This window comes from Canis lupus, chromosome 14 (genome assembly GCF_011100685.1).
Source record: "Canis lupus familiaris isolate Mischka breed German Shepherd chromosome 14, alternate assembly UU_Cfam_GSD_1.0, whole genome shotgun sequence".
NCBI classification, from domain to species: domain Eukaryota; kingdom Metazoa; phylum Chordata; class Mammalia; order Carnivora; family Canidae; genus Canis; species Canis lupus.
This window is the reverse complement of record NC_049235.1, coordinates 25,770,173-25,796,792: the sequence shown is the minus strand read 5'-3', so window position 1 is coordinate 25,796,792 and position 26,620 is coordinate 25,770,173. Positions and strand designations below refer to the sequence as shown.

The window sequence follows — 26,620 nt, the reverse complement described above, 5'->3', positions numbered from 1 at the left end:
AGTAAACAAACAGAAAAACCAGGTAGTGATAAATGCTGTGATGAAAATAGAGTGATGTGACAGTGTATGGATTAAGAGTAGCTTAATTTTGGGGGTGCTTGAGTGGCTCAGTCTGTTAAGCATTGGCCTTCGGCTCAGGTCATGATCCAGGGTCCTGGGAATGAGCCCCCTTTGGGCTCCTTCTGCTCAGCTGGGAGCCTGCTTGTTTTTCTCCCTCTATGCCTCCCCCTGCTCACGCTCAAATAAATAAAATCTTTTTTAAAAAAGAGTAGCTTCCTTTTCCTTGAAAATTAATTGCAATGTCTTACCAAATAACTTAATGTGACTACAGCAGACTAATCAGTTTAATCATAGCCTTTTAATATTAGGCTTACTGATTCATTGATAAGGTATGTTCTTCCCTATTGGAAAGGTCACCAATTTGGCTTTATTCTTAGAGCATTGTTTCCCCAAAATGGGATCATTGAGGTACTAGTTCCTGGGCATTTTACTAGTTGTATATGTGTGAAAATATTTTTGTGGTCAAAGAAGTTAAACAAGTTTCTTTACTCCACAATTACCCAGAGCTTTCAATATATCAATATATAACATCTCAGATTATAGGGTACAGATTTCTTGTTTGACCGTGGAACCTTCTCTTGTGGGAACTTTTCAGGGGAGTGGCAATTTGTGGAACCCACTTTGGAATGTATTGCCATTTCTTTTTTTTTAACTCCATGGTGCATTTACAGTGCTACTGCATTGTGATAGTTAATTCACTTAAAAGATGTTTTGATCTTTTGCATTGATTTAGAATAATTCTTTTTCAAATTCTCCTTTGTTAGAATTCTGAAAAGCCAGGTTTCAGATCTAAGAGAAATACTATTACATTGAAAATTACTATTCTTTTATATCCTGAATCTGAATCTTGTTAATTCTGTTTGCTTACATTTGGGTTAGTAGGTAGAAGATTGGACAGGAAACTAGATAATCTGATTCTTTCCCCTTGGCTCCTTACTTTATTATCATGAGTCACTCTCTCTTAATAAACCTGTACAACTCTTGGAATCTAGTGGGTATGATGTGTTATCTGCTCTTTCTCCATTGATAAGTAAAAGAAACTACACCTTTCTGTCTCTGTCATCTCACATGAACAGAACAAGAAGATAAAGTTTGCCTGAATGTACAGTGAAAAGTTTCTCTTTCACCCATGTTCTCAGTTCCCAGCAGCAAATACTGTTACTAGTTCTTGTATATTCTTCTAGAAGTATTAAGTATACATATGCATATACAACATGTGTCACATACGTATGTCATATTTGTATTCACACATATAAAGCCTACCTTTTTGAACACAAATGCAACAAATGTAATAGCATGCTGTTCTACCCTTTATACTTTATTCACTTTACAATTCATTTTGGGAACTTTTCAGTATCAGTTCCTAGAGATCTACATCATTAACAAAAGGAAAAAAGAAGCAAACACAACTGCAGAGGATTCTACTGTATAGATTGTTAAATTTTTCTAACTATAGTCCACTGTATGGATTGCTATAATTTATTCCCCTACTCTCCATTTCATAGACATTTGGATTATTTTAAAATAATTGCCCCCTTAATGTTAGTCTTGTGACTAGATGAATTTCACCTTGATATTATTATTTTAATAGCCTTATGGTTTCTAAATTGACTTTTTAACAATTTAAAAAGATTTTTCACTTGCTATTTGTTTTGGTATAAAAAAGTTTGCAGGTTTCCAGAACACTGAAGTTTTTAAACTTGTGCTAAAAATAGTAGACTTATAAAAATCTAACTGGTTTCCTTTATTAAAATTCCTTCTAATTTAATCCTTAGTGATATTGTAAGTTTCATATTTATTATATCCTACTGTTAACTATGTATTTTCATCCAAAAATTATATTTTAGAAGCTTTTAAGTTCTTTACTTTTGAATTTTAGAACCAGGACCTTTCTGCATAGATTATTGCTTGCAAGTACAGTACCACTGCATATTTAGTTGACTTCTTTCTATATAAACAAGTCACGTATAATATAAATGAGCTTAGATTGGATCAGATACACTGAGGGTCGAAGAATGATGGTTGATGCAAACAAGGGGGTGATTAGTATTGTTCTTGCTGCATGATGAATTACACCATATCATACATTAAAGCAATGGATTGTCCTTCAGGATATCAAAGACTTTTTAGCAACGACATGATGGGAAATATATAGTCCTTTATCATTTTGCAAAAAGTGAGAGTTACAATAACAATTTTGAGAATTCTTTTCGTTTCAAAGAACATCATCATGCCAGCACTGATGAGAATGTATGCACCTTGTCCTTGGTAATGGGCACAGTGTATTTTATTGTTCTTTTACTCTGCAGTACTGACTCATAAGCTGTTTTGATCTCTGGGTACTTTAGTTTAAAGTGGACCAGGAACTCTTCTACCCTTGGGGGTGTTAGTAGGATTCTAATGATTCTGTTTGATCTACCATGTTAAACACAAATGAAATAAATCAGGAGAAATACACATAGTGAGTATATCAAAGAGTTATTTCTACTTCTGGGCATAAGGCAGTTGCTAAGCAACCTGTGTCAGACTTCATGGTCATCTGTTAGGAAGGACACAAAGTCAATGCTCACTCAAGACACGTAAGATCATAAAAGAAAAAAAAAATACAGTTTTGTTGGATTCAAGAAAAAGCTGTTTGGATGAACATATATAATGGTCTCAGGATATGAAACATCTCTTTGCAGATGTGTTTAAGGAAGCAATGAAATTGGCAAAACAACAACAGTAACAACAACAACACAAAAAACATCAAACCAAACCAAAACAATCCCACATTCAATCCAAGCAGGCTAGGAGGACAGAGAAAATAAACTAAATTTTGTGTGAATTGTTCCCACTTCCGGATCTACTTTCAGAACACTGTAGTTATCAGTAGGATATAATAGCCATAACAGGCTGTGCTACAAACCTTCCGACCGGAGAGTCCACAGTGCACTTTGGAATTTGGAGTTTTATTGGTAATACTATGATCACTTACAATCTTCTTTCACATTTTTTTCAATGCCACATTTTAAAATATGAAGTCTGTAAGTTAGAAAAGAATTTTTTCAAAGGGAGGTATGAGATAGGTTTCAGGCTGAGTTTAACAAAGCTATCCAAGGCACAAAGTGTGGAGGAATTATGACTTTTGCTTTCTAGAACCCATATATTCAGTATCTAAAAATGACTGATGATATTTCTTCCTTATTTTTTTCTGGATAAATATTTTTCTTTTGATACTGGATTATTGCTTGGCTTATCAAAACCTTTCACAATGCTCTGTTCCACTGAGTCATGCTTAACTGCAATGTCTCTATTGTGCCACTTACTAGTCTCTTGGTCTCAGACAAATTTTCTTAACTAGTTTAGGCTCCACTTTCTTAAATCTAAATGTAAATAATCAGTAGTCAACTCATGAAATTGTGAGAATCTAATGAATAATATATAATTATGTATAGAATGCCTAGTGGATAGTTTGTTTTCATTTTGTGGTAATTATTACTACTTATGGCATAGGGTACTAGGACATAGTATTCTAAGTAGGATTATTGCAATTTGTCCACCAAGGTATAAACATTAAAAAAATTTTTTTTTTGTTTATTTTTTCATGAGAGACACAGAGAGTGAGGCAGAGACATAGGCAGAGGGAATAGCAGGCTGCCTGTGGGGAGCCTGGGGGGAGGACTCACTCCCAGGACCCAGGGATCATGACATGAGCCAAAGGTAGATGCTCAACCAATGAGCCATCCAGGTGCCCCGGTGTAAATATTTTTTAAGTGGGAAATTACATTAATTAGTGTTTTCTATAGAGAGTTTTTTGAGAAATGAATTAGAATTTGAGTGATTATTACATTGAAATATAAAAATTACTACATCTGTGTGTGAAGTACAGGTGGCAGCCATTTTCTTTTTGTTTCTATAGTAAGTATAGGTACCTAACATCTGTCAGTAAACTGTTTCTTTCCGTAACATAATTATAATATCTTCAGCATACACATGATACCAAAAACCTACTACTCCTCAGTCTAACTTCTCTCACAGACTCATAGATTCTCCTTGAAAGTAGAGGCTAGCCTTTTCTTTTTGAAGAGGAATTTTTGCATTTAATTTTTGGAGTCTGTTAAAAATCTGTTAGCATTTTTCACTATGTTGAGTTCAGTGATACTGTAAAGTCAGTTGTGGTGATGCTGAGGCAAAAGATCCAGAATCCATTCTTAAGAAGTCATAGCTTATCTTTTTAGAACTAGTTGGGTCTAGGTATTCATTCTCTCTGTGGCAGTGGAACATTTGTTAATTTATTCAGTAACTGGTTTTTGCCTGCCTACTATGTGCTAGGCATATGTTAGTTGCTGGGAAGATAGTGGTGAACAAATTTGAAGTGAGCTCTGTCCTCCTGGAGCAGTGGAAAAAACAATGAAGTGGAAAGTGCCTTGAATGAAATAAACAGCATATAGAGATTGAGAATGTGGCTTCTGGTTAGGTGGGTTGAGACCACATAGGGAGGGATATAGGGTGCAGGAAAGATGTCTGAGCAGGTGTCGTTTAGGCTGAAACTATTCAGAGCAGTGTTGACCCCCTTGGCCTCAGCATTTAGTGTGGGTGGCTCCATGACAGCTGATGTACCTGTCAGTGACTTTTCTTTGTCTCCAAGACTTCTGAGCTTGAATAATATAGCATGGTCTTCCATCTCTTTTTCCTTTATGAAGGCATTCAGCTTTTATCTTTGTTTTCTGAGACAGCTGTTTCATTTTACTGATAGATGCTGTGTCAAGCCAGGACTTCTTTCATTATGAGGATTGTTTTCCCTTACACATTTTCATTTCAACCTATGTCTCTTCATATAAATGATGAGCTCTTTAAAAATAAACTAAAATAATCTGTTAGTACAGATCAGGGAGGAGCTGTAATCTACAAATTAGAGTGGGATTGTTCCATTTGGCAGGTTTGTTTTCCGTATCTTGATTACCAGTTTCCCATAAACAATTGAGCATTGACTAAAAAGGGATTTAGAAGATCATTTATGTAGTACTAATTACTGCATTTTCATAGAATTTTAACTCTTTCAAATTATTATGTTGTATATATATTTAGAGAGAAGACTCTGGCTTAACAGCAATATTAAAAGCATTGTTGCATTGGTGGGAGTAGTGTTTTCAATTTAGTTACCTTTCAAAACACCCATGAGTTGTAACAGTAGAAGTGTATTAATCTACACAGTTTAAATGTTAATAGACTAGCAATCATGTTTATACATTGATATGATTAAAGCCTAAAGTGCATGATTTCTATATTAATACCTCGTGTCTACATGTCTATTTCAATGATTGGGAGTTTTTGAAATTTATATTAGCATCTAACAACTGCTAGAAAGATATTATGAGAAAAGAAGGCAAACAATATGAAACATAAAACAGAATGCCACATTATAATAACATCTGTAACCCATGTTTTATCTGTATTTTATTAAGTACACTATAGTGAACAGCTTCTAATACTTACCTAGGAGGATACAAATGTGAATCAGTGTACATAAAATAACTGGTTAGAATTAATTTTATCCAAAGGATTTTTTTATTGCTCACTTTCAATTAAAAAACAATGGAAAACTAAGTTATTTTGCAGTAAATTTTTTGATTTGTAAGATTAGAAATCAGCATAATTATAAAAAATAAAGCAATTTAGTTATTTTAAAGAATGAGGAAATTGTTTTTCAGACTAAATAGATATACATTTTTATAAATATTTTTCAGACTATATATGTTTTTTCTAAATCATAAATATGTTATTTTAATAAATAACCTTGTATCATTTTTCAGACTCTAGCTCCGTATATACCATGCCCATAAATACAATGAGAGACTTTTGGGAACAAACATAACAAGAATTTATTTCATTTTTTTAAATAGAAATATCCTTTTTTTAAAAAAGATTTTATTTATTTATTCGAGAAACAGAGATAGGCAGAGACACAGGCAGAGGGAGAAGCGAGCTCCATGCGGGGAGTCTGATGTGGGACTCAATCCTGGGTCTCCAGGGTCACGCCCTGGGCTAAAGGCGGCGCTAGAACGCTGAGCCACCCAGGCTGCCCAAGAATTTCATTTAATTTACAGAATGGTGTTCTTTTCTTTTTTTTGATATGTTTTTTAAAAAGGATTTTATTTACTTATTCATGAGAGACACACACAGAGAGAGGCAGAGACATAGGCAGAGGGAGAAGCAAGCTCCCCATGGGGAACCTGATGTGGGACTTGATTCCTGGACCCCTGAATCATCACCTGGGCTGAAGGCAGATGCTCAACCACTGAGTCACCCAGGTGCCCCTATTTGTTTGTTTTTGAGAGAGAGATAGATGCAGTGGTGAGAAGGGGCAGAGAGAAGGAGAGAATCTTAAGCCCCATGACCCTGAGATCATGACCAGAGCTGAAATCAAGAGTCAGAGCTTGACCGACTGAACCACCTGGGTGTCCTAATTTCACAGCATGATGTTTTGAATAATTTTTTTAAACAGAGCTTTTTTTTGTTGTTGTACAACTGGCATTTTGACTTATAGCAATAATTTAATTACATTTGATTAAAGTGTTGTGTTTATCTTTGACCAATAGGATCACGAAATACTAATGTGTTCAACTTGACCTGAGTGATCCTAATCAATTACTCCAGCTTATTTCTTTGTAGTCATTTCATGATTGGCTTACTGAGGTACCCCCATTTTCTGAGTGAGTGCATGAGTGATCTGACCTGGATAACTGCAGTCTTTTCTTCAGAGTCTGAATTCAGATAATTCTTCAGAGGCTGAACTTTGGAGCCCTGGTCTGTAAAATCAGGCTCCAAGTCCAAAATGGAGGAAACATAAATATTTTCTTTCTCCTTCTATTCTCTCCATTCAAACCAATTATAAAAATCAGAATACTGTAATATATGTTTACACTTCCCCTGTCTTTGAAATCAAAGGAGAAGGTAATAGGGTGCACTTAAGTATTTTATTTAAATATGTATTTCTTAGTGTGTATTTCTGTGTCTCCTCTTTCCACTCAAAGAGGGAGTATGTATGTGTATATTTTACTTGTACCTAATTTTCTTTCTTTTCTTATATGGATCTTCTCACCTTGTGGCAGTTGTCAGCAGGTACAGTCCATACTGCTTGAGTTGAATAGCACGTGAGAGGATTCCTGCATAAATGAGCATTTAATCAGTTATCATACCCTTTTTTTACTTTCAAGGGAACCAAGAGGGTCAGAGGAAGTATGGAGATTTTACTTTATACTGAAGGTGCTACTTACATTCATGGAGGTTTGAATAGTAACTGCTATTGGAAAAAAAAGTTTCTTTGGCCTCCTTAGATATTTAAAAAAGTCTCAGCAATAATAGTGATAAAAAAAACTCAGCAAAAATAGGAAGTGGTAATGGAAGCATATTTGATTAATAAATTTTAAGGTAATATTTTACTAACTGTTACTCTGTATTTTCTCAGAAGTTATGAATTAGGAGCAAACATAAGTATGTTTCTATTTTTTTTTTCAAGATTTATTTATTTATTTGAGAGAGAGCGAGTGTGCATGTGTGAGCAGGGGTAGAGGCAGAGGGAGAAAGAGAAAAGCAGAAACCCTGCTGAGTGAGGAGCTTGGCTTTAGCTCCTTCTCATGATCCTGAGATCATGACCAGAGCTGAAACCGAGTCAGTTGCTCAACTGATGAGCCACCCAGGTGCCCCAATATGTTTCTATTTTAATTCTTCAAAGAAATCACAGTAAAACATTGTTCTTTCTCTGTATTACGTGCTTCAAATGTTTTTATGTGTGTTTTAAAATATATTTGAATACCAGGTTAATTTTTGATTCCTAACAGAATATTCTGTATGGTTCAAAATGCAAAAGAAAGCCTAAAATTAACTAATTTATTAATTTGGGCTGAGCACGGAGCCCATAGTGGGCCTTGATATCATGACCCTGAGATCATCACTTAAGCCAAAATCAAGAGTCAGATGCTTAACTGGGTGAGCCACCAAGGCACTCCTAAAATTTATTTTTGATGTATAAATATGTGATTTAAGCATGCAGTTTTTAAGTGCTTAGTGATTTGGTGGGGATATTAATAGCTATAAACCTTCATTTTTCTTACCAAGAAAATTATGATCTAATTCTGAGAATGAGGTACACATGTTTTTAAAAAGCACTCATGGGAATATAGATAACTTATAAATGTACATAGAAGACTATAATGTCTGTGGAACTCATTCTTGTCATTGGAACCAAGCTTTTTTTCATAGAAAAATTACTCTATTATTTTTGTAATAAAAGATTCAAATAATTAAAATATTGCATAAAAGAAATTAATAAAAGTGATCTTCAATGTCACTACCCCCAAACAACCAACATATTAAATGAACATTATCCCATTATGTTACTATGTATGTTTGCAAGTAGAGGCTAGAAAGAAAGCTCTGAAGTGCTTTTCATATTGTATGTGATATTTTAAGAACAAAATATATTATATTTAGTTTTATTTAAATTTAGAGGTAGCACATGAAAATGAAGTAAAAGGAATTGATGAAGCTCAAATGCTTTGAATTATAATTTCTTAAAAATCCTTTTATTTTTTTTGAAGATTTTATTTATTTATTCATGAGACACATAGAGAAAGAGGCAGAGACATAGGAAGAGGGAGAAGCAGCTCCCTGCTGGGAGTCTGGTGTGGGACTTGAACCCAGGACCCCAGGATCAGACCTGAGCTGAAGGCAGACGCTCAATCACTGAGCCACTCCAGTGTCCCTGAAGCCCATATATTCTAACAAAACATACAGAGAATTCAATTCAACTTTCTCCCTAGCCCCCTTCCCACAGTCTGTCACTCTGGAAAACACAGCAATTATGCATCCATCGAGTACAATATGTTGAAGAAAATCACTGTCTCTCATAGAATCTATAGTAAATCACCTCTGATTTGAGTGTTCTTTTTTTCTTAGTGAATCTGAGTAAAGGTTGTCAATTTTGTTTATTTTTTCAAAACAACTCAGATTTATTTATTTTTTATTGTTTTCTATTTTCCATGCCTGCTCCAGTCTGTTATTTCCTTCCTTCTGAGAACTTTGGGCTTAGTTTATTCTTCTTTTTCTAGCTCCTTGAGGTATAAAATTTGTTTATTTAAGATCTTTTTTTTTTTTTTTTAAATATAGGCATTTGTTGCTACAAACTTCTCTCAGGAATGGTTTTGTTGCATCCCATGAGTAGTATGTTGTGTTTTCACTTTCATTTTGGATTAGAAAAGCTTATCAGATTTCAGAAATATTTGATGCAAAATTCTAAAAATTAAAACATATTTAAGTTACTGAATTTCAAGGATTACAGAAAGAATTCTTCAGGCATATTTCTAGGGGGAAATAGTCACCTGTAAAAATAATCAGACTGGACTTAGATTTCTATACAGAACATTTAATGCATAAGCGTAGGAGCAATGTCTACAGAATTTTTTTTTTAATTTTTATTTATTTGTGATAGTCACAGAGAGAGAGAGAATGAGGCAGAGACACAGGCAGAGGGAGAAGCAGGCTCCATGCATCGGGAGCCCGACGTGGGATTCGATCCTGCGTCTCCAGGATCACGCCCTGGGCCAAAGGCAGACGCTAAACCGCTGCGCCACCCAGGGATCCCTGTCTACAGAATTCTAAAGGAAAGGCAGTGACCAACACGCAGCCATGACATTAGTCAAGTATAAGACCCACAGGCAGTCATTTTAAAACATGAAAGAATTTGGCGACAACAAAACCCATGAGCTTTTCTTCAAAACTGCTTTTTAGAAACATATTAAAATTTAAAACTAATTTTTAGGATGTATAAAAATAACTTGAAAACAATATAAAAATGACATGTGATGGGTACTGTCTCCATTTAAATAGGATACAAAGAAAGTTGTTTAGATTCTCTTTATGGAATAGAATGTATATGCTATAAACTTTGGTAGAATGAAAATAACATTATTAACAAATACCAGGAGATTAAAGAAGAGAAGTAAAAGGAAACATAAAAATACTAACGCCCCATAACACAGAGCCAATCAACACCATCTTCAACTGAAAATGTAGTTTTAAAAAAGGATCTAAATTCTTGATGATTTTCATAATCGTTTTTATTTAATCTAAAAGGATTATTTATGGGGCGCCTGGGTGGTTCAGTGGTTGAACGTCAGCCTTCAGCTCAGGGTGTGATCCCGGGGTCCTGGGATCGAGACCCCACACCCGGCTCCCAGTAGGAAGCCTGTTTCTCCCTCTGCCTATGTCTCTGCCTCTTTCTCTATGTCTCTCATGAATAAATAAATAAATAAAATCTTCAAAAAAAAAAAAAAAGGATTTTTAAGAAATTAGGACAGGGGCCTTTGCCTCTATTAGAGATACTCTACTCCTTAGCTTTCTTGTACATTTCCTGAACTTTGTTTCTTCCCTGTGTAGCTCTTTCCACTTCTCCCCATCAAAATATCACTCAGTTCATTTTCCCTGGATTTGAGCCATTCAGAGACGACTATTTGGTTTCTGAGGGGGAGGGGTAGGTGAGGAATTAGGTGCCTTACTACAAAATACCTTCGCACACTGCTCCAGTGTCTCATCTTTGATTCCCTTTTGGCTGCCATTTTTTGAGCTTCATGGTATTGGATTGCTTAGTTGCTGCTGAAATTTTCCTGGGTTTTGCTATTTTTGTTTCACTGAATTGGATGTTGGGAGAGGAAATTATTGTAGCAGTTTTATTCCACCATCTTAACTCAGAAGTCCCCAAAGCTTTTTATTAAGCAGGAAAATATTTCTATTCATTGTGCCGATAAAGAAATTTTCAAATAGGAGATTAGGAAGGACACATTATCATGTGAACAAGTACTTAATTACATTAGAGATGCAAATGTTTTTTGAGATTATACTTTTGTAAACAAGATGATCTTGTTATAATGGAGGATTTGTGGTAACTGCAATGTAAAGGAGCCTCAGAGGAAAAATTAGGAAAGCTGAGTATGAGAACTATTTATTGCCCGAGTTAGTGGTATGCATAAAATCCAGTGAATGCCAAACACTGTGTGCAAAATCACAACACGGTGCATTCTATGACATAGTTCCACTTACTTCTTTTAAATATCTAGGTAACTTTTCATTTCTTATAAGCCAACTGAAGAAATGTTGTCTCAGACTGACACACTTCTGAATGTTTTAAATCTCTAACAATCAAAAACACACTTGGCAGAGAACTAATTTCACACCTCAGGCATTGAAACCCAGAGTCTGTGTTCATTGTTTATTTTACATAATGTAAAACAGCATGAAGCATGATATATTATACAATGGATGAATGGGAATTTTAGAAAGTAAGGAATCATTTTACATTTACACCTGGTGGATGACATTTTATATATTGGAAGTTGTCCTGATATATCAAACATGACGATTTTTTTTTTTAGTCAAGTGAATGTTTTGTCACTGACATACATTAAAGAATAAAAGATTTCTGTTATTGTTTTGTTATATTTTTATGGAACATAATGGTAATTTTATGGGTTATTGTGATGTCAATGTTGATATGTTATAAACCAGCCTTTGTTTTAAATATAGGATATATAGAAGTAGAGATCATCATAAAATCTAGTTTAATAAAATTATAATATGCTTACCAGTAAATAGCTGATCCAATTTGAAATAATCCTTCAGGAATAGAATGATGCATTTCTTATTGAAAAAGTTTTGAATTATTAGGGAATATGTTAATAATTCTGGTTTAATTATTGGAGTCAAATAGCCATATATTGGTGTAATTTCTATACTTTAGAGGTGTTTAAATTATTTCAGGTACAGTTATTAAATTAGTGCTCAATGAAAGTAATAATTTGGTAGTATGCCACTTTTTGTCTATTGGGAGCAAAACTCCTATGTTGTTGTGTAAAGGCTAAACTGTATAGTATAGAATCAGAATTATCAATTAACACTAGGTGACATGTTGCTTCATTTTAGGTATTCTCTGCTAGAGTTCATTGGAATTGACTATCCCCATAACTGCTATTTCAGGTGCATGCTATGCTTTATTTAATAGACTCATGTGGTTAAAGTCAGCTCAGCATTGAGTCTGGTGGCTTCTGCTCAATTTTTGAATCCCTAATTTATACTCCTCCAGATAACAATTGGTCATAAGAAAGTTAAATGTGACTAGAAGGGAGAGAAAGGGTGCTGAGTAGCTGAAGGAGGGCACTGTCTTTGGGTTGCTCTTAGATCCATTCCTGTGCTGCCATGCTTTACTCTGTGTATCAGGAAGCTGACTCTTGCAAACTTCAATTTCCAGTCTTTTTTTTTGCCAAGTAGCTTCCAGTTAGATTTGACTAGTGGGAAACATTTATGGTAGACACAGGAAGAGAGGAATAGCTTCTGCTACTGGTGGTGCTTCCAACACCTAGACAGCGATAAGGTCAGGGGCCTTTAGTAGTTCCACCAATGGTAGAGGTGGCTCAGTGGTTTCAGTGGTATCACAAGGGACGCCAGGAGTGACTAGTGTTCCCAGTGACTTTTGGTGGTTCGGGCAGGGTGTCAGAGTTTTCAGTGGCAGCATCATTCCCTGGCAGTCCAGCAGTCTGCCTGCTGTGGGTTCCGGTGACCCCCACTCCTCCATTTTGTTATTCCAGCCGGAGGGATGATAGTAGCTTCTGTGCTTCTCATTCTCCTGTTTTCCTCACCTTACCTAAAGCTTTTTGATTCTCCAGCCCTTTAGTCATTTTTTATAAGGGTTCCTTGCAGTAAATACTCTGTATTTAAGCTATTTAGCACAATTTCTGTTTTCCTGATGAGACTTTACTGATTGCACTGTCATTATCTTTCTGGCATTACCCCCAGACTGTTCTAAACTGGGCTCTCAGTCTGGAGTGGGCACTCATTCCATCTGTGTGGCTGAGGATCTGTCTTGGATTCCAGTGACAAGAGTCAGGAGTGCCCCGTGGCTTTGTGCATCAGTATGATGTGATGGTGAATATTATTTTCCTACATGTATTAACATTTCTTAGGGTTTGCATATTTTAATACACCTCATTCTTAAAAGAAAAGCAGATAGGGGCACCTGGGTGGCCAGTCGGTTAAGCCTTCTACTCAGGTTTTTGGCTCAGGTCATGATCTCAGGGTTATGAGATGGAGCCTGCCTTGGGCTCCATGTTAAGCAAGGAGTCTGTTTAGCATTTTTTTTTCTCTCTCTCTCCCCCTTTCCTTTTGCCCCTCTCTGCTCATGATCCCTCTCTCACACATAAATAAATATTTTAAAAAAGCAGATAATACGTATTAAACGTTTTCTCTGTTTATCACAGTATTTGTGGATCCCCCATAATAGCACTTCACGCAATGGATTGGAATTATCTTTATCTTTTTTAGGCATTTTTTCCACTAGACTGTGAGCTCCACAAGTGAAGGCATCATGCCTATCTTGTTTACTGTTTTACCACTAGTTCCTAGATAGTACCAAGGAGTTAGTGGCTTCTCATTAGATGTTTGAATGAGTGTGTGAACAGCTTGTTCTCTCTCTCTCTCTCTCTCTTTCTCTCTCTCTCTCTGTATGTGTGTGTGGTATTTTGGGGAAGGTCAGGGACTGAACTGTAGAACCTGCAGCCTTCCAACCTCTCCCGCTAGTACACTTGATCCCTCTATTCCTATTGTTATTCTGTCAGTTTATGCTTTTTTTCTGTCTGTGTAAGATACTTTTTGCCCTCTTACTTTGTGTTTTCTGTTTACCTTACTTAATTTTTTTCTTGTTTTCTACCTTTTGTAAGAATAATAAAATTTCTTTTATTGCTTTTTCCTCTTTTTCTCTTTTGAACCCTTGGGCTACGTTGGAACTATAGATTGCATTTTTAATCTTTCTGTATCTATTGCTTAGAAAACCTAGAATTCTGCTATTTTGACATAAAACTAATGCAGTTATATTCAATTTGCTAATATTTTATTGAGGAACTCTCTAGATTTTAAATTTTTAAAAATATAATTATTTACATAACACTAAAAAAGCTTTTATTGTGAAAAATTTTCAACCCATGTACCTGTTTCTGATACAGTATAATGAATTCTTTTATGGTACCAGCTGTACCAGTGATTACAGTTATAATAAATGGTCAACCTTGTTTCATCTATTAGTACTATCTACTTCATATGATTTCTTTTGAAAGACTCTCAAAAATATAACACTATACCATAGTCACTCCTAAAACTTCATTTAATGTCATCAAATATATAGTATTTAAATATTCCTGATGGTCTCAAAATTCCTTTTAGTTCAAATAGGGATCCAAGTAGGGTCCATAATGACAGGCAATTGAAAAGACTCATCTGAAATCTACTTTATGTTTCCTCTTGTCTCTTCTTTTTCTTTTTTCATTGCAATCTCTGCAAATTTTCCTGCAGTGTGGATTTTGCCAACTGTAGGTCTGCTATTTTTTAAAGGGGTTCCCCTTTCTCTCTCATTTCATATAAATTAGTAGATAGATTTAGAGGCTTGACCAGATTTCGTTTGATTTTCTTTTCTTCTTTTCCTTTCTTTTTATTTTTTTCTTCTTTTTCTTTTTCTTCTTTCTTTCTTTGTTTCTTTCTTTGTTTCTTTCTTTCTTTCTTTCTTTCTTTCTTTCTTTCTTTCTTTCCTTTTTCTTCTTTCTTTCTTTCTTTCTTTCTTTCTTTCTTTCTTTCTTTCTTTCTTTCTTTCTTTCTTCTCTTTCTTCATTTTTTACTTTGCAAGAAGATTTCTTTAAGAGTATTCATAGAAGGCATGGGATATCTAGTTCTCTCCCTTTTGTTGATGTTAACTACTGGTGATAATTGCCAAGATATGTTATTTTATGAGGAGTTGCAAAGTGATGATGTTTTAAGTGTCCTTTTAAAGTTTATTAGTTAGAATATTTCTATAAAGAGAAACTTACCCTAATCAACTACTTAATTACCTTGAAATATCCTGAGTTCATGCAAGGAAGTCAGGATTTATCAATTTTCAAAATAATGACTTTAGTTCCCTAATATTTTCTTAAGGTATGCATTATTTTTTTAAGTTTCATTATATATTCATGAATTTTGGCATTTTTGATTTTTAAATCCATTGCAGTTGTTATTATTATTGATTCTCAAATTATCTCATATTTGACAAGAAAGAACTTCAAGTTGGCTCTCCTTTGTATCTATCATCAGTAGTATTTATTTATTTATTTATTTATTTATTTATTTATTTATTTTGGTTTTTAATTTGACAAAATGTTCTCGAAGGGTCTTGTGCATTTCCTGTTCCATTTTGGAATACTCCACTTGTCCATTAATCCTTTAGATTAATCTTACATTTGCTTCCCTTTACATCACTATAATTATTCATTTGCTTCTTTTTTCACAATACTCTTAGAATAATAATACCAACATTATGTCCAATGGTATGATTATTGAGAACAATTTAATAATTTTTTTAGCAGCTCTTTTTATATTATTGCAGCTTAGTGTATATTCCCCTGGATATGTAGGAATGAATGACTGAATTTTAAAATCACTTGAAATAATGTCATGTGTGATTATGCCCTAATTTGTAATACTATTTGGCTTTTAAATTTCTACTCTTGCTTATTTAGGGATTGCTTTTTTAAAATGTTCATTTTATATTTATATGAGATATTTTTGTGTTCTTGACATCAAATACACAAAGCAAGATATATTCTGAAAAGTCTGGCTTTATCTTTGTACCTTTTTCTTGTTCTCTCATTTCCCTATCTAGAGATATTTATTATGAGGAATTATCTCATATAATTATGAAGGCTGAGAAGTCCCACAATCTTTAGTCTACAAGCTGGTGACCCAGGAAAGCCAGGGGTGCAATTTAGTCTTGAGTCTGAAGGCCTTAGAACCAGGGGAGCTGAAGGTATAAATCCCAGTCTGAGGGCAAGAAAAGATGAGATGAAATGTTCATCCTTGTAATGCAGTCCTTCTCAGTCTCTGTTGTCCAAGGGAGGGCTTTGTCCTCACCTGAGGGTTCTTGGATTTCACAATATTGTCACATCTATGGATAGTTGCTAGTTGGGATTCTTGTAAGAGTGAAGTCCAGTGAGAGATGAAAACTTAGCCTTTGGGGTGGTGACGGTACTGCAGAGAAGTGAATGATTAGAGACAGAGGTATGTAGAAGCCAAGATTGATAGGACTTGGATATGGGATATTGAAAATTGGTAACAAAGGAGAGGGTGGCTTTAAGAGTCATATGGGGGGAGGTGCCTAGGTGGCTCTGTTGGTTAAGCGTCTGACTCTTGATTTTGGCTCAGGTCATGATCTCAGAGTCATGAGATTGAGCCCCACTCCAGGCTCTGTGCTGGGTGTGGAGTCTGCTTAAGATTCTCTGTCTCTATCTCCAACCCCTCCCCTCAAAAGAAATCTTACTGGGTTTTTGTCACGAACAATCAGTGACTCAAAGAAAAATGACAGAGGGCCCAGTTTGAATTCCAGTTTTGGATATTCTATGTTTAAAGGACATTTGAGATCTCACAGTGGAGATGTTAATTATTAATTAGATATATCATATGTATGGCTTTTATTTTGATTTTATCATTTAGTATCTCTTTGGAAACTGTGAACTCTTTGAGGCTAGGAAACATGTCATATCACTCAAAGTTCCTACCTTCAGGCAACAGATACTGGCTCTAATTAGGCAGAAAAGAATTTATTGAAAAGATATTTTGAGTATCTTCTGGGTTTATCATCATAATCTTCTGGGTTTAATGGAAGATTGGAACACTAGGCATGGGAAAATGTTTCTAGGAACAAAGCTCCAAATCCCACATCAGAACTGGTACAAAGAGGAAACCACGGAAGAGCACTAGTTTACACCTATACTGCTGCCTTTTTGATGCCAACAACTCAGCTTACCACAGCCACTACCACATGCCATTTCTGTGCTTTGACCTGTGCAACCTCCAATACCAATACTGTGCCTGCAGGCAGTGTTAATGAGTCAGAGTCAGATATGGTTGCATTTGATTGCCAAAGCTTAGCCACAAGATTATTCTCTATCTGCAGGAATGACTGGGAATGTGAGTATCTAGCATTTTCAGTAGCTGTTCAGTAAGAAACATTTATTTACTCTTTTATCAAGATAATAAAATGGAGACCCTGTACACAAACTAGAAAGAGGTTCAAATTCTGGAAGGATAACACAAAAGGCAGACTTCCTCTTGCATATATGTTATTCATCTTTGTATACTTAGCACCTTATGTAGCAATAGTGAGCATGAAATAATAAATGTTTTTGAATTGTAATTGTTTTAACAGTGAGAGTAATTCAAATGAAAATTTCCTTCATTTTGATAATTTAGACAGTCTTTCTATTACTAGATAATCATATATCATTTTATTTTTATTTTATTTTTTTTTAAATCTTTTTATTTTTTTAAATTTTTTTTTAAAATTTTTATTTATTTATGATAGTCACAGAGAGAGAGAGAGAGAGGCAGAGACATAGGCAGAGGGAAAAGCAGGCTCCATGCACCAGGAGCCCGATGTGGGACTCGATCCCGGGTCTCCAGGATCGCGCCCTGGGCCAAAGGCAGGCGCTAAACCGCTGCGCCACCCAGGGTTCCCTCATATATCATTTTAATTTGTTTTTGTAAATTAGCCTCACTATGAAATTCCATAGTTACTATTATAATTTATTTTTTAAAAAATACATATTTTTTTCATAGCAACAGTGGCCTTGCATTTCTAATTTGAGGGATATATGGCACATTTCAGTGCCCAAAATATTTTAGATATTTTAGTTAAGGAAAACTTTTTCCCCCAATTTTTCCTTTCCTACCTGTGCCTTATAATGCTAAACAAATAAATAATATTTGACATTTCCTATGGTTCCATGGTGTATTTTTGCCCTAGAACTTATTTCACATTCCATCAGTCCCATTCAGATTGATGGAGTGCAATCATTTAGCCCTTCTCTTGCCTTCTTGCGTTTTGTTTTGGGCCTTCTAAGTTTTATTTTTCCTCTAAAATTTTTGAAAATTTTTTTTGAAAAATACTGCATTGTCTCATAAGCTATGATAGACGAGCAACAAAGATTCTAGCTGAATCTTATTTAATGGTAGTGATGAGTAATGAGGAAACAATTTGTTATTAACGAGAAGAGTAATCTTATTTGATTATTTCTACTCCAGACATGCAAATCAGACAATTTTACTTGCATATTCCCATTTTACTTATGTTTTGGTGTGAAAAGAAAGCCTGGATGCCTGGGTGGCTCAGTGGTTGAGCGTCTGCCTTTGGCTCAGGGTGTGATCCCGGAGTCTGGGGATCAAGTCCCATATTGGGCTTCCTTCATGGAGCCTGCTTCTCCTTCTGCCTATGTCTCTGCCTCTCTCTCTCTCTCTCTCTCTCTCTCTGTGGGTCTCTCATGAATGAATAAATAAAATCTTAAAAAAAAGAAAGCTTTTGCTTTATTCCCCCGATTTAATGTTGCAGTTTTCCTTAATACTAATGTCTTGATGGGTTTTCTTTTCCTTATGATAACAAGAACTGTTAGAATAGGCATGCTGTGTTAAAACGCTAATCACCTGTCCATTTAATCCAGACTCTTGTGGTGGTTTGTACTGTGTCAGTTATGCTAAAACCATATGTGTTAGAATGCTTCTCTATGTGTGGTTTTAGGTTAGCAGTAGCCAAAAGAGGACGTTATCCAAAATTTGGAAAGCAGAAATGAATCAGTAACCATATCCCTAGCAGGCTCACATGGTTAGATGCAGTTGCCTACAAACTCAGAGGTGCCAGCCAGCAGGTGCTGGCAGGTTCCAGCTGGTCCTTGCTCTGCATCCAGCTTTTGTTTCTGACTATTGACCCTACCTGGCCCCCACTGGCTGTAGGCCCACTCCCAAACTCTGCATAGTGGGCTCACAGAAGTGGTAGCTGCATAGAAGCTTAATTCCTATAGACCACTCTATGAATCTTCCTTTCATAGCCCACTTAGGGGTTAGATGTATTTGGTTTCTCAATTTGCCTGACTGGTCTCTCTTATTCTGATCTTTCAGCTTCCTGCTTGGACCTCATTTGCTCAGCTCTTTCCCTAATTCTATGAGATGATACTTAAAATAAATCTGTTAGCTTGTAACTCATGGGAGTCTTTTCTCAATTGAATCCTGACTGATTAGATTCTTCATGATGAAACCTGTTTTGATACTTTTTCTTGCTTCTTATACTTTGTCATTAATTACTATGGATATGTGTGTGTGTGCGTGTGTGTGCACATGTACACATATTTAAGACTTGTCTCTTGACCTAAATAAATTTGATTTCATTATTTGCAAGAAGTCAAAATTAATTTTTCTAGTGGTACTCAGTGTTCTCATTCTAGTGCATACTGAGAATAACTAAAGCTATAATCATACCTTATTCTGCTATTTTTAAAGTTAATTATGCTGAAGGCCTTGTACAAGGTCATGTGAGGGTATCAAGCCAGAGTAGGGAGTGATCAGATGATCTCATTTGAATGGTATAAACTATATTTTTGTACTGAACACTTATCAGAGGTGTAGCTACATAATTCCTTTGAGGTCTTAACAAATGTAAGCATTGTGTCTGCACAAAAGTAATCGGTTTTATACTTTTTTAGATTGTTGGTTACAGTTTTGAGGTGTAGCTTTGTTTCATATTTACTCTTAATGGAGGATGAAGTGTATATTGTCTATTTCAGAGAGTGTAAATATGAACAGTGTGTCAAATTAAAATTTATATTAATTAAACGTATGGAAAGTGTAGGCTAACAGGTAAAAAATGAATGCTGACATTAATCGTGTGCTTAACAAACTGAATTTTTTCATTTGATTTTTAAAACAAACCTATGCTAGATTTAATGTTTTTTTATCATCATTAGAATTTAAGAGATTAGCAAACTGAGGCAAAGAGGACATAAGTAATTTATATAAGATCATGGAAAGAATAAGTGGCAGTGGGTTCTGGACCAAAGTTGTTGGACTTGGGTGCTCACACTCACTACAACTACATAGTACCTTCTCTTAGCTCCCTGCCTTATCAATATGATAAGAAGAGGATAATTGTTGAAGTTGGAAAAACATGGGGTAAAGCATTAGTTCTCCAGTTTACTGTTTGTGCTTGATTAGATCCATTAAACTCATTCATCCACAATTTATTAATTTGAAAAAAGTGACCTAATTATACATCCCAGTACAGTTGTGAGAATGTTAATAAATTGCAAAACACATTATAATTGTAGTCATTAGTTTATTTTCTAGATATATGTGAACTTTCTATATGTTATCCTTGTAATAGAAGAGATGCTAAAAAAAAAAGACCCGTTTTGTCATTGGGGAGTTGAATGCATTACCCCACTAATGATAGAAAGAAGAGAGATGCCTTACTTTAGAAATAAAAAATTCAAGTAATAAAAATATAGGAAATATATATGAATAGTGATGTGAAATACTGGTTTTTATAAGAGCATCTTCTAAATATCTGACAGAGACAAATATTAACTTTGTTACATATACTTAATAGAATATTATTTAGTCATTAAAATGTTTATGAAGACTTTATAGTAACATGGTAAAATGTTTAAATATTAGTGAAAAGTAAGATACAGAATACTACATATAAAAATACATTAAAAACTGGAAGGAGATACTTAATAAAATATCAATAGTAGTAGGCCCACAAGGAATATTTTCTTTGTTTTATTTTCCTGCAGTCTCTAAATTTTCTGTTACCTTTAAAATAAAGTATAAGCTTTATTTGAGTAGTTGTGAACTGCTATTGAGAATATTACTCTGCTGTTTATTCATGGGTGTGAATCCCACAATAAAATGATAGAGAAGCTAATAAATTGCTTTTTATTTCATTGGCAAAGCTAAAGAGGTACATGAGCAAACTTCTTTCTTTAAATGGCTGGCATACATTTTCTTCCTTCTTTTTCTTTTTATCCACAATTACTGCTGGGTGTAAAGGTGTTGGCACCAGTAGAGCATTTCATTTTCTCCAGAGGAGTGCATGCAATATTTATATATTATATATCATTACTTTGAAATCAGTTTATGATGAAAGGAGCCAGAACTCTTCTACAGGGCTGCTTCTTTCTGTTTAAAGAGGCATCTTTTCATTGGAGTATAGTAATGGCCATAGTACTTTAGCAAATAGCTATAAAACATGAAAACGTCCTCCTTTCTTGTATTAATCCATCAGGAAGCTTTCAGGGATTCTTCTTGTCTAAAATATTCATAGGCAGCAAAATGTCCTGAATGCCCTACAGAATTTGTGCAGAGCCAGGCAGATGATTGATAGTGAAGTTCTGTTTTGAGTCACTCACAGTATGTAATTCTATTTGTCTTGCCAAATACAGAGAGCAGGCAACTCATAAAAGGTAAAGGAAACAGACACCGTATTTTCTTACATTTAAAAAAGAACTTGGTGTCTCCACTTCACTGTACTCCACTGAATATGGCAAATTTTTATTAAATTAAATAAAAGGCAGATGAGCTATTTTTTGTAGAGTGGTATAAAGTTTTATTAAGCACATACCATTCATTATATTGCATGTTTCTCTTTGGTATATGTTTACCTGCATGACTATATCTTAAGTAAATGATGTTCATGTGTTATCTAATTAAAAAGCTGTCAGGATGCCTAGTATAAACAATGTATACGTTAGATATTCAGTACATCCCTTAATGAATAAAAGTCACTCTTAGTCTTCAGTACTTTCAACTGGTGTTTTTAAGATATCATTCAGTTTTCCATTTAATCCATGTTAAAACTGAAATTGTGTCCAGGTTAATCTCATGAAGTCAGGTAGATGGCTGATGCAGTAATACCGATGCAGTAGATAAGGAATGGGTGATATTGCAACTATTAGCTGGATTTAAGACTTTGAACTGCTCTTATTTCCTGAGGGCATGAGTCTATCCTTTGCACTTGTATTCAAGTCTCTGAATTTTCTCTGTCAAGACCTTGGAATCAGGTCTGGAGGACTTGCTTTTAGTTTACATCCTTCGGTATACAAACTATCATTGTTTATGTCAGATATTGTGCTGCATATATCTAAAATGAATTGTAATGTACAAGAAAGAACAAATTAATTATAGCTTTGTATTTTATTTTTCTGTAGTGAAAAGATATTAGAAACACAGAAATACAGCATCACTGTGAGGAAATTCTTGACTTGTGAGATCATGAAGTCAAGTGGGACTTTCAACCTAGGAAGAAGAGGTATTTGAGGTAAGAGTTGTTTAATAAGAGTACATAATTTGGTAAACTACAATCAGTTAAAGAGCAGGAACCATATTTCAACATTATTCAGCTTTCAGATTATGTGTGTCAGTTTGTACATAGTAGGAAATCAATAAATGTTGCATTCAGCAAAAACCTAAAAAAGTCTTAGATTGCAGGAAATAATTATTTAAGAAGAAATTGCCAACTAGTGGTTTTTCATGGGAGAATCAGTGGATCTTGAAATTTGGATATCACTTTGACTAGTTTGCTTTACATTTCTCACTGAGCTCTCTTCCTATAATATTTTATGCTTTAGCATATTCTTTGTTTTTATTCTTGATATACAAATATGGCTACCTTCTGGTCTTTGAAAGAGTTAATAAATTCGCCCAGAATTTGCCCATAAGGCAATGAAAAATATATTGACATAGTTAATCAAAGATGTACACATGTTTAACTTATCCTGAAAATATCTTCTTATTGATTGTAATTTGTGGAGAATTTTTACACCTTTCCCAAAAGTAGCTTTTCAAATTGTATGAAAACTAAGTAGAATCTGAGATTTTCTAAGTCTGTTAGCTTTTTTTTTTTTTTTTTTTTAGCTATCAAAAAGCATGTAAAGGAACAAAGATTAGGCTATTAAAATTCAATCTTTATTTCTAAATTAAAATTATTTCAACAATGTGATTTTTGGGGGCTAATCTGTGAACTCCAAAAATCATTATGCTTTTTTTGGTAGCCTTTTCAATCAACTTTAAGATTATAGTTTGTGGTATATATATTATGGAAATATTTTTTTTATTTATTATGGAAATATTTTTAACTTATTTTGGTATATGTGTTTGTGTACAGATTTCCCTTTAGTTGGATCTAATATTCTTTTTAGTTCTTTGATTTTCTTGAGTATCTAAGAGAAATTTCTATAGCTAGATTTTAAAAACAGCAGGACAGGGAGTTTGGAGAGTTCATTCATGGATTCAGAAATATTCATTGAGTTTCTACTGTGTTCTGGGCATGGAATATAGCAACATATAAAAGAAAAGTAATTCCTCCACTTGGGCCTATTTTAGAGGAAAAGCAGATAATAACTGCATGTTTTGGTAAATACCTTAATGGAAATAAAGAGTGGGTTCTTACAGTGGGCACAAAGGAGGGGGACATTGTGTATGTGTATACAGTAGTTAGGGAAAATATCTCTGGGGTAGTGACATTGAGCCAAATCCTAATAGATGAGATGGAGCCAGCCATCTATGCAAAGGGCCAAGTGGAAAATATTACTGGGAAGAGTAAATGCAAAGGCCTTTAGCGGATCAGAGCTTACTTTAAAACAACAAAAAGAAGATTGGAGAAGCTAAATCTTCTGGAGAAAGAAGAATCTCCTGGAGAGGCATGTGAGTTGAGGTTGATTGGTTTGATAGTGATAGACTTTGTGGCTGGTTAGAGTTTATAGTTTGTCCTGAGAGCAGTGTGAAATCATTGAAAGGTTTTAAGCATAAGAAGGACATACTTTGGTTCAAATTTTATAAAATCATACTATTATGTACAGGGATTATATTTCAGGGATTTAGGGAGGACTATAAATGGGAAGAAGTAGATAAATTAGGAGACTATTGCAGTAATCCAGGCAAGGAAGAGATGGCAGTAACTGAATATAATGATGGCAGTGGAATTGGAGAGTAGTAGACTGATTTGGGATTGTTTTAGAGGTAGAGTTGCCAGGACTTGATAGTGGATTTTGGAGAGTGAGGGCAATTGTGATGTAAAAAAATCAGTAAAATTGTGTTTATATTGAAATATGCTGATTTGTCTAGATTTAATTTGAAAATATAGAAGAAGATTGCAAAGAGTTTCCCTTTAAATGTCTGACCTTTTACTTTTAAGTAGACATGAACTTATTTGGTGAACTCTATTTGATCAGATAAAGAAAGCTATAAGGTTAGTGGTTATAAGAGCAGATGAAGAAACAGATCGTGTGCATTGAATCCCAGTGCAATCATGTACTAATTATGTGACCTTGGGAAAATTATTTTTTTCTATCCCTCAGTTTTGTCATATGCAATGGTACCTACCCAGAAATTTGTGACTAATAAATTTGTGACTAATTCACCTAAAGTAGGTGGTACACTGTGGCACATGGCAAACACTCAGTGTAAGCTGTTACTTTTTAATGAAATGGATAGTTTAAAGAACCAATCTAGAGAACCAAAAAAACAAGAAATTGTCATCTCAGATATCTGAATATTTGAGGTTTACTGGGAATGAATTACCTTAATTTTAACTTCTTCTACTCAAGCTCAAAACTTTTAGGTTATTCATGTCTTATGAAGAAATGAGTATCTGCCTTTAAAATATCTTGTTCATTATTTACAATTCTAAAATTTTCCATTGAAAGTTTTAGTTTTTTAAGCCTTGAAAGAAATGTTTTACATGTCACTAGTGTTTCCTAATAATACACACTAGTTATCTACCATAAGGACTGCCTTAGAGTAACACTTGGTTTCTCTCCAGTTATGTCATTAACTGGTATTTCCCTGGAGTCTGTTTCCCTATACATGGTATGAGCTGACTACATGGATTTAAAGGCATAGGATCAGTGCTGCTCTGATTATTGATGTTGCCACGTGGGAGGTTCTGGCAACAGAGCGGGTGGTTTCTCTCTGTCTCTACGGCTGCGCCTCTGAGGGGTACTTAGGAGCAGGAGCCATATCAATGGGAGGCAGCCTCATTAGTGTTGCAGCCATCATCAATTAAAACTTGTCCTTGGCAAGGATAGTCCTCCTTCCCTCCAGTTTGCTTGTAGTGCAAGTGCCTGGTTTTGTTTCGTTTTTTTCTTTCTTTTTTTTTTTTAAAGATTTATTTATTTGAGAGAGTGAGAGGGTGGGATGGTGGGGGAGGGGTGGAGGGAGAGAGAGAATCTCAGGCTGACTCTACACCCAGCCTGAGCCCAAGGTCAAGCTCCATCTCATGACCCTCAGATCATGACCTAAGCCAAAGTGAAGAGTCAGCCATTTAACCCATGGAGCCACCCAGGTGCCCCACAAGTCCCTGTTTTTAAAGAGTACCTTGATTTGGCTTTCTTTTCCCATGGTTCACAGAGCAACAAGTAGAAATAATATTTGCAACAACCGAGACAACAACAATAACAACAATGAGCACTTCCTGAGGGTTTACCTGCTTTTTATCAACTTTATATAATTCATCTTTTATGACTACTAAAAAATTGAAGAAAGATTGCTTACATAGGCAAGGAAGTAGCATGCTCCTGCCCTATTTCACTCCCTTGCCCAGCTTTTATTTCTCATTATTCCGGACCTAAGAACCCCAGAGATGGTCTTGAACATGCAGTTGGGGAAGCCTGATTGGGTTTTGGATTGAGTAAAGGAGTGGTTGGAGGAAGAATGGCTGCTTTTAGACCAAAGGGATTATGTGGACAGAAGGTTCTATAGGCATCCATGAAGTTGCCTATAAGCACTCCCAGTGAGTTTGTGTAATGGAACCAAATAATATTGACTTCAGTATCCCAACCTGGACTTCTGCTTTGGAGCTGGTTTGAGGCTGAGCAACAAAGTAGAACCAGGACTGTATAGAGCTTGGGCATACTCCATGCTATCAAGAAGCCAGGTGTGACATTCTTTTTCTAAATTAAGGATTGATAGTCATGGGCTTATTTGCTCAGGTAAATGATATGCTGAAAAAGACTGCATGGGCTATTAGTTCAGTGGTCTGAGTTTAAAGGAGAAGAGATGTGATACAGATAGAGCTAGATACAATACAGATACATAGATATCTACTTAGCTATAATTATATAGATATATATTTTTTATATTTTTTAATCCAAGCCTTTTAAGGGAATGGAGATACCACTTGCTTGGGATTTGGTGATGTTCTGAGGTTTTACTTAGTGGAGGCTGTTTGGAATGTTATTGGGCTTTTGTTTTACCACATAGGCTGTATCAGCTAGGGAATTTTGAATATATCAGCTAGGGCAGGGAAGAGAAATAGAGGTAGCAGGGATTGCTTTTTTTCTCTATGACTGTAATATAACTTCTTTTTTGTATCCCAATAAAAATTTTGTTTAAAATATCCATTTTGTGGCTGAATTTGGATTTTATTTGGGTGCAATGCATTAAGATGGATTCAAGGAGCACATAGGGTAAGAGCTGAAATTATGAAGCAAGTATGCATAGATATATAGCTTATATGGGAAAGAAAAAGGGGGATTGTAAGGTACCCACCTTTCCCTTGAGTACTTCAAGGAGAATGAGCTCAGAAAACATTCATAATGGACTTTAACACCTTTTCCAGTGCCTGGCATTTGATAGATAGTCAAGAAATATTTGCTGAACATTTTTTATTTTAGAATGAATGAAG

At 35.0% G+C, this 26,620-nt stretch overlaps 1 long non-coding RNA gene across 1 annotated transcript in view; it reads left to right on the top strand.

The window, feature by feature from the left end:
- LOC119866185 overlaps positions 1-22,255 on the top strand; it is a 55,601-nt gene extending 33,346 nt beyond the window's left edge. The window contains exon 3 of the long non-coding RNA XR_005369178.1: positions 22,146-22,255. This is a non-coding gene — a long non-coding RNA (uncharacterized LOC119866185). The remainder of the gene's footprint in view (positions 1-22,145) is intronic.
- Positions 22,256-26,620: the final 4,365 nt, after the last annotated feature.